The 7,548-nt window shown below is 43.0% G+C and overlaps 1 long non-coding RNA gene across 1 annotated transcript; it reads right to left on the bottom strand.

Annotated features, from left to right (window-relative positions):
- Positions 1–358: 358 nt before the first annotated feature.
- On the bottom strand, positions 359–6,989 carry LOC115480069. The gene is made up of 3 exons (XR_003943783.1): positions 6,980–6,989; positions 6,821–6,824; positions 359–441 (listed from the first exon to the last, which is right to left on the bottom strand). It is a non-coding gene; the product is annotated as an uncharacterized LOC115480069 (long non-coding RNA).
- Between the last annotated feature and the right edge of the window lie 559 nt (positions 6,990–7,548).

The raw sequence follows: 7,548 nt of genomic DNA, 5'->3' as shown, positions 1-7,548 counted from the left end.
GCCCCAATGATTCTAGTTTAAAGCCTTCTTCAGTAGGTTAGCTAGTCTACTGCTAAAGACACCATCTCTGCTCACCAGCCATTAGAAAAGTATCCCATGGTCCAGGAATCCAAAACACTCTTGATGACACCACCTGCACAGCCACATATTCATGTCCAGGATGCGAACTTCTCTGTCTTGGCCTTTACCCTCAATAGGGAGGATTAACGAGAGCACTATCTGTGCACCTATCTACTTCACCTTCTAACCGAGAGCCATGAAGTTTTTAATACATTTGGAGGGGTACCTAGCAGTATCATTTGTGCCAGCATGGATGAGCAGCATTGGATAATAGTCATTAGGCTTGATATGTCTTGGTAAGCTCTTTGTAACATCTTGAATTTTGGCACCTGGTAGACAGCACACTTCCTGGGACATCAAGTCTGGTCTGCAGATGGACACCTCTATACCCCTCAGAACAGAATCACCAACCACTACTACCTCTCAACTCTTAGTGGTCACTGATCCAGCATCTTTGAGGATTTTGAATTCCGATTCTTTCTCTCTCTGGGATGTTCTCACTTCCCCCAATTCCAGGCCTGCATATCAGTTCTTCAGTTTGAAGACAGGTGGAGTCATGGTATTGATCCTGCAGGGTCTCATGATCTGAGTCCAGTTGTCCTCTTTCAGCACTGTTTCTTCTTACCCACTGCTGGAAATCTTTAATCGATGTATTTCTCATTTTTGTGGATGCTTCTCAACCTTGTCACTTCCCCTCTCAGTTCTTTACTTCTTTCATGAAGGATTCAAGCTGAAGACATCTTGCACATGGAATCAGCCCCTCTTCTGGAATCATATTTTCTGTCTGCATAGAGGCAGAAGCTGTAACTGGGGCAACAACTTTGGTGACACAATGTTTCCCAGCCATACTGCAATTGCAGAAGTATTTGCACCTGTAGTGAGAAAACAGAAAAAGCCCTACCGAAGTCCCTAACTTTTCCTCAGCTGCCCTGTAGGCTAAAAGTAGTAGCTGCCTTTTTTTTGTGTAAAATATAACCCTCAGAAGTGTGGGGACTTCAAAAGAGATTATTTAAGTCACCTCTCCTTTTGAAATGGAGCAAAAAGAAATCTTGGAACAAGCAAGCAAAGAAGTTCATTAAAGAGAAAATTAAACTAAGTCCTCTCTACTAAGATAAGAAAAAGAATATTAAAAGCAACAGTTTTCCCAGCAATATAAAATTAGAATTTAAATAAACCCTTTTCTAAAATAAATCAGGCACAGCACTTGTTGCAAAACAAACCTCCAAAAATCTACTTCAATCTACAATGTCTTCCTCCTAATTGGTTGGAGAACCTATCAATCAAAGATCAGCCTTGGGAGGTGGGAGGGAGGGAATTAAACACTAAACAGAAGCTTTCCTCAACTGATATCTGTGTTCTAAACTGTTGTTATGTCAAGCTCTAAAATGCAACCTAAAATACTAATCTAGACTCTAAAACACACTTATATAAAACCCTAACAAAGACTTAAAAGTCTACACTATTGTCTAAACTGACCTTGCTAAATAAGTAGAGTAATTTAACAAAAAAAGGCAATGGCCCTGACATTCAGACTGCTGGAGATAGCCGGTCTGTCTCCTGAAGTCCCTACTGAACCCAGATATTCAATGCCAGGCCATTTCCAGTCACCGGCATTGAATATCTGGGTTTTTTTGTCCAGTTTGAAGATAACCTGCTATGTTGATATTCAAACATAGCCGGCTATCTTTAAACTGGTCAAAGATATACCAGGGTTTGAAGTGGCCAAATATGACCTGGTTTAAACCAAACCTGGTTTAAAAATCAGCAGATAGCCGGTTATATCTAGGGTTACCATATGTCCGGATTTACCCGGACATGTCCTCTTTTTGAGGACATGTTCGGACGTCCGGACAGGTTTTGCCAGTCCGCCCGTTTGTCCAGATTTCTGTACAAACGGGCGGGTGGGCGGTGGGCCTATCCTAGCCTCCCCTTCCCTTACTTACTACCTACTGCCCTGGTGGTCTAGTGACCTCTTCGGGGCAGGAAAGAGCCCCCTCTTTCCTGCCCAGAGCGCTGCCATTGCCCTGCATCCTGTTGCTGTGACGGTCTCGGGATTCAAAATGGCCGCCGAGAGTTGAAGCGGCCTCGCAAGACTTCAACTCTCGGTGGCCTTTTTGAATCCTGAGACCGTCACAGCAACAGGATGCAGGGCAAGGACAGAGCTCCGGGCAAGAAATAGGGGGCTCTTTCCTGCCCTGAAGAGGTCACTAGACCAGCAGGGCAGTAGATAGTAAGTAAGGGTAGGGGAGGGGAGGTGACCCGGGGGAGGGGAGGTGATGGGGAGGCAGGGAAGGGGAATATGTGACCCAGGGGGAGAAGAAGGGAATATGTGACATGGGGTGGGGCAAGGATGCAAAAGGGGTGGGGTGTGGGCAGGGCAGGGGGCGGGACATGTGTCCTCTTTTTGAGAGGACAAACTATGGTAATCCTAGTTATATCGCAGCCACTAACTGCGGGTATTCAATGGAGGATAGCCGGTTATCCCCTGCTGAATATCGGTGGATAGCCGGTTAAGCGTTATTTAACCGATCAGCATCCGTTCTGACTGGTTAAATAGTGCTACATATCGGACGGAATGAAGTTACCTATTCAACCCCAAGTTTACCTTTTCCCAAGTTTGAATGCAATTTCCAGCAGGTAAGATACATCAGTGAAGTTTTCCTCCCCTCAGAATGTCCTCTCTCAGCACCTCTTCAGGCCCCATTAGTGGGCCGGGTTGGGAAGCCATGCACTACACCAGCTTTTTTTTGCTTGTCCTTACAGCTATCAGGGCCCACAAAGATTCCAGTTTCCTCTGGAACCAATAAGGTTCCTTGATCAGTAGACTATAGACCTAGATGCAAAGTCTCAAAGAATTAACTTCCTTCTCCTGGTAACTGCAAGTCTCACTCTTTTCTAATCTATTTTTCTTTCCAGTTGCTCTCCCTGGTTTTTCCCTGCTTTCTCTTGCAGCTGGAGACCTTCTTCCAGCCTCCCCGCTCACATTAGCCATTTAGATGTGACCTTTCCCTTAGATTAATGCCCTGATTCTTCCCAGGCAGGGTTAATGTCAGGAATACAGGGCAACCACATCTCACAGACCACATCTCAAAAAAGATATAGTGGAATTAGAAAAGGTGCAGAGAAGGGTGACGAAAATGATAAAGGGGATAGGGATGACTTCCCTATAAGGAAAGGCTAAAGCGGCTAGGGCTGTTCAAATTGGAGAAAAGGCGGCTGAGGGGAGATATGATAGAGGTCTACAAAATAATGAGTGGAGTTGGGGTAGATGTGAAGCGTCTGTTTACGCTTTCCAAAAATACTAGGATTAGGGGGCATGCGATGAAGCTACAATGTAGTAAATTTAAAACGAATTGGACAAAAAGTTTTCTTCACTCAACGTGTAATTAAACTCTGGAATTCATTGCCAGAGAATGTGGTAAAGGCGGCTAGCTTAGTGGAGTTTTAAAAAGGTTTGGACGGCATCCTAAAGGAAAAGTCCATAGACCATTATTAAATGGACTTAGGGAAAATCCACTATTTCTAGGATAAGCAGTATAAAATGTTTTGTACTTTTTTTGGGATCTTGCCAGGTATTTATGACCTGGATTGGCCACTGTTGGAAACAGGATGCTGGGCTTGATGTACCTTTGGTCTTTCCCAGTATGGCAATACTTATGTACTTATGTATTTCCTTGCTGGAGAACAAAAGCAATTGAGATGGTATGCCACATGCAACGCTGTAATACCAGTAATTGCAAACTATAAGCCACTTTGAACCAAAACTTGCTTTTGGATAATGGTGGGATACAATATTAAATAAATTTGCATTTTGCACCAGTTGTGCAGGGTGGGCTTAATGCTACACAGCTAATGCCACATTGATGTTGCCTATTTCAGAAAGACAGAAATCACACCACTGCAGAACCACATGGAAATACCTGCATCCATGCTCTATTTTCAGGCAAAAATGTGGCAGTACAGCAAACTAACAAAGAGGCAGTGACACACAATTACATAAGTCAATACACAGGAAGAATCAAGACTACTTCTAGTTCCTTTCAAGGTATGGTGAGGAGGAGAGTCCCAAAGCACCACTGGCAAAAGTCTGATACAGACCTCATTAGTCTTTCTGGAGAGACTATCCATTCTTCTGCATCCTGAGCTGTTGTAATTTTAAAGTTATAGGACTAGATTGCTGTTGTGGAATAAAGGGTCATAGCATGAGGCTGGTCTGAGTGTAAGGTATGCAGTCCTAGTTTTGGGAGTTACTAGTCTACTGGTAATTTGGTAACATAAAGCCTTTTTTTTTTACAGAAAGGGTAAGCCGTATATGGAACAGCATCCCAGTGGGATCAAAATCTGTATCACAATTCAAGAAAGCACAAAGGATCTTTAGATGTATAAACATGATGGTAAAGCCAGGAGTGTCCTGAGCCAGAATCATACCCAGTGCAATAACTCCCTAATGCCCCTGCCCCACCAACTGCATCACAGCCACTGCAAGGGACACAGGAATGGTCAGGGAGAGGAGAATTGAAACCTAAGAATCAGCAGTGCGGTTTTTCTAGCATAAAAGGTGCCAGTACTCAAATGCCAGGCCACCCTTCAGGGATTGGGTGATCACTTAGGGACCCAACACACAATAGCCAGGCCCCCTGCAACCAGTCACAGAATCTATGACAAGGCAGAATTGGTGTGTAGGGCTTGAGCGCTTTCATTAAAACTTGGGGATCATGGGTCAATTTTAGCAGACAATGAAAAAGGTGCCGGTACTCAGTACCCCTAAGTACCCCCTCAAAAAAAGCCCTGAGAATCACCAATTGATAGCTGCAGCCCAGGATGGTGGATTACAAGTGAGACAGTTTACAGCAATCATAGAAAAAAAACTGGTGTCACAGGCATTTGCAGATTCTGTAAGAAAGAGCTGGAAACAATCACTCATCTGTGAAGTTCTGATGCCAAAAAAAAGGAAGGCACAACAAGGTGGCACATCTCATCCATCGGAAACTTTATAAACATTACAATAGTGCACCAGAAAAGCATTGGGATCATGGCCTTAAGAGAATTATAGAGAACGAAGAGGTTATGATCACCTGGGACATCCCCATTCTGACAGAGAAAAAGCTGAGTGCCAGAAAAAAACACCAGAACAACATTGATTATAGAGGTGTTGCTCCCAAGCGACCTACACTGTGAATCATATAGAAACAGACAAGATCTTCAAGCATCAAGAAATGCAGTTTGAGACCGAGAAAATGTGGCAGCAGGATATAGAAATCTTTCCCATTGCTTTGGGTGCCACAGACCTGATTAATAATAATTTCCAAACACACCTGGATAAGTTGCCTATACATATATCAGCTTACTCCAGAGGAAGCTCTCTTTGGCACAATACAAATATTTGAGAGACTGAGATCATACTCCACATACCGTGGCTTAGGAGTGAGGTTCATTACTGCCATGGTATGTGCAAAAATAAATGGACACAGGAGTGGAAGAAGCCAACCACAATTTTCAAGATGATCAGAACAGTAGTTTATTGATCCAAAGCTGATAAACTGAACCCAACATGGGGCGTGTTTCGGTACCCAAGCCTACATCAGGAGTTCTGTTAAGCCACTGGAATATTCATAAAAATGAGTATAAAACAAATCAACTTGTATTAAAGCTCAATCATACTCAACTGCTAAAAATGCACAGAAAGCCAGTAATGAAATCGGCAAACATGTTCCATTCTATCACTGCTCTATAATTTGTACCCTGGGACCTTCTACCAGGTCCCAGAAATGCCTATTATATCTACCTTTTCATTTAGTGCAATATATTCTAACTCTCCCATCTTATTTCTTAGGCTTCTGGCATTTGCGTACAGACATTTTAAACAGTGTTTGTTGTTTCTATTTACAACTTGCTCAGTAGTTGACAGTGATAATTTGCAATCTTGAAAATCTGTCTGCTTTTTATATAAAGACACCTGGTCTACTATGGTCTCTATTGCAACCTCGCTATCAGGATGCCCTATCTTTCCTATTTTGCTGATATCTTTTAAAGATACCTTGTTCTGAACCATGCACTTTTGAACGACTGTCAGCCTTCCCCTAGTTTCTAGCTTAAAAGCTGTTCTATCTCTTTTTCAAATGTTGATGCCAGCAGCTTGGTTCCAATCTGGTTAAGGTGGAGCTCATCTTTCCGGAATAGGCTCCCCCTTCTCCAGAATGTTGCCCAGTTCCTAACAAATCTAAACCCCTCCTCCCTGCACCATTGTCTCATCCACGCATTGAGATTCTGGAGCTCTGTCTTCTCTTGGGTCATGAGTGTGGAATGGGGAGCACTTCTGAAAATGCTGTCCTGGAGGTTCTGAATTTGAGCTTTCTACCTAAATTTGGCTTCCAGAACCTCCCTCCCATATTTTCCTATGTCATTGGTACCCACATGTACCAAGACAGAAGGCTCCTCCTCAGCTTTGTCTAAAAGCTTATGCAGGTGCTGCATGAGTGCAGGTAAGTGACCAAGTGATCCTCAAGTCCACCAACCACCCAGCTATCTACATGCCTAATGATCAAATCTCCAACTACAATGGCCATCCTAACCCTTCCCTCCTAGGCAGAAGCCGCTGGAGACACATCCTTAGTGTGACAGGATATTGCATCCCCTGGAGGGCAGGTCCTGGTTGCAGGATCACTTCCTACCTCTTCACAGTGATGTTCTCCCTTCCGGAGACCTTTCTCCTCCATGGCAGCACAGATTTGCCAGACTGGAGGTGGGACTTCTCTACTACGTTTCTCTATAAACCTCTCTGTCTGCCTTAGCTCCTGCTATTCTAGTCTCCAGAGATCGAACCCATTCCCTGAGTGTTAGGAGCTCTTTGCACCAAGTACACACATATGGCCTCACCAACTGGGAGATAATCAAACATGTGGCACTCAGTGCAAAAGACTGGATAGCCCCCATCTAACTGCTGGACTTCTGCCTGCATCTTATTATTTTTGATTTCTTAATTAAGATGGTAATGGAGTGGGAATATATAAACTAAAGTCTCCTAAGATTGCTAGCTATATGCTAGGCTATGCTAATATTTATTTGTTCTTATTCTTGTTTTAATGTTATTAGTAAGTTCCCCTCTATGGATCTAAGTAGATTGTATTTCTAAGAGCTAATTACTGGCTGATAGAGATGCCCTAATTAAATTTGTAGCCTCCTAATTGGTTCAAAGGCCTAAAAATCAGAGATTAGGCCAGGGGTGGGTGTGAATTAAAGTCTACATGAGGCTTCCTGTGCCTATTAGCTGTGCTATATACTGATTCTATAGAAACTGTAAAATAGCCCCCTTAAATGCTAGCCTATGGAACTGTAACAGAGACTTTATATGTTAATAAAAACTATTCCTTAAACTCCTTTGCTAAGTGAGCAGAGTAACTTAAAATAAAATCGCTGAGGTTACCTATTTAATTCTAAGTCTACCTTTCCCAAAGTTTAAAAACAATTTTCCAGCAAATTTTTACCAAT

This window comes from Microcaecilia unicolor, chromosome 11 (genome assembly GCF_901765095.1).
Source record: "Microcaecilia unicolor chromosome 11, aMicUni1.1, whole genome shotgun sequence".
In the NCBI taxonomy this organism is placed as follows: Eukaryota; Metazoa; Chordata; class Amphibia; order Gymnophiona; family Siphonopidae; genus Microcaecilia; species Microcaecilia unicolor.
Note: the sequence above shows the minus strand (reverse complement) of the source record. Positions and strands in the feature narration are given on the sequence as shown.